The sequence below is a fragment of the Gekko japonicus genome, unplaced genomic scaffold, assembly GCF_001447785.1.
Source record: "Gekko japonicus isolate JY-2015 unplaced genomic scaffold, Gekko_japonicus_V1.1 scaffold1972, whole genome shotgun sequence".
In the NCBI taxonomy this organism is placed as follows: domain Eukaryota; kingdom Metazoa; phylum Chordata; class Lepidosauria; order Squamata; family Gekkonidae; genus Gekko; species Gekko japonicus.
The window spans coordinates 217,769-219,504 of NW_015159774.1; positions in this window are offsets into that span (position 1 = coordinate 217,769).

Consider the following 1,736-nt stretch of genomic DNA (forward strand, 5'->3'; position numbering starts at 1 on the left):
GGCGGCGGGGGGGGGGGAGCGGACATCCCCAACGTGACGTCATCACGTCGGGGATGCCCCGCCCCCTCCAGGAATGCACCCAAAGTCCCCTGCTGGGGGTGGAAGATGGCAACCCTAGATGATTCCTCAGGTAGAACCGATGAAGCTCGCTCTTTACCCACTGGCAGCGAAATCCAGTACAGTTTCCTCAGTCTAGGCCCACTGTTAAGTCTGCACATTATCATCCCATCAGTGACTCTTGCTAAAAACCATAAAATGGGTCTTTGTTTGAGGCATGCATGCAAGGTCAAAAGTGCTCATCGCTTACTAGGATGGGCGACTCTTTCACCAGCACTGCCACTGTGGCTGCAACTTCACAGCAAGGTGTTAGAGGCTACAAATGCTTTTTGAATACTCTTTTTTCTGGCATTCAGGTTTGCAACATACTTTGTGATCAGGTGCACGGTTTACTTCTGTAGTAAAGTCCAGCTGATTCTCAACGGGAGCGACTGCCTGGGAAACAGGCAATGGGGATCATTTTAATTCGCTATTTGAACAGTTATTTAAGACCAAAAAAAAAAAAAAGGCACAGGGGGAAGCAATATTAATACACAATAAGTAACAAATTACAATAAGAGACTCTTGTTTTTATGGAACCAATGATAACAAAAAAGGAACATAGCACAATGTTGACTCTTTAACACCTATAGAAAAAAGTATAGTAGCACCTTACAGATTAACAGAATTTGTGGTAGGGTATCTTCAGTATCTGAAGAAGTGAGCAGTGACTCACAAAAGCTCCTACCCTGCCATAAATTTTGTTAAGTCTTTAAGGTGCTACTGAACTCAAGACTTTTCTTACCTGTTAACACCTTTATTTTCTGTATGCCTAATTGCCGTTAACATGTTTTACCAAGTGTTATTCCAATCTTAGCTGTAATTATTGCTCAGTTACTTAAGCCTCTTGACTCTAATTAGCTCTTCCTGGCAACTAACCCCCCCACCTCTATGTAATATTTGAGGAAATATGTTTCTATATATTTGAAGAAGTGTGCATCCACACATGCAGAGCCTCTCTCTGTTCTCACATGTACCCAGGGTTGAGTTTGGTTGGTCTTGGGGGTGCCGCTGGACTCAGGCTTCATTCTCACGTGTTTGTTAGTGCTCATATTTGTATACTAATTTATACTAATTTGCTGCTATTCATAGACCTTGCTACCTTGATTCAATCTCAGCTTCACTTATGCATCTTAACTCTGACTGGTCCTTCCGGACACTCCCCCCCCCCACCTTCTTGTATGTAAGGCTCCAGAAATTTTCTTTCAATGTGTCTGAGGAAGCTTACACCTTAAATGAAATGTTGTTGGTCTTAAAGGTGCCATTGGACTCAAACTTTGTGCTACTGCCACCCATCTTCATCTCCTTTAATACCTGGCCTGGATCATGCTGAAGAGCCCAGTCCTTGCATCATCCAAGCCTTAATACTACTATTGCTATGGTTGCTGCTTTTACAACTGATCTCCAGCTGGAGAAAACGGCTGCTTTGGAGGGTGGACTCTAAGGGCATTGTACCGTGCTGAGGCCCCTCCCTTCCCCAAACCCCACCCTCTTCTGGATCCACCCCCAACGTCTCCAGGTGTTTTCCAACCCAGACCTGGCAACCCTAATAGCCATGTTGGTAGTAGAAGACCTCAACTCAAACTCAAGATCCGGCCCCATCACTCCTTGGCAAATAGAAGGAGAAGTCGTGGAAGCAG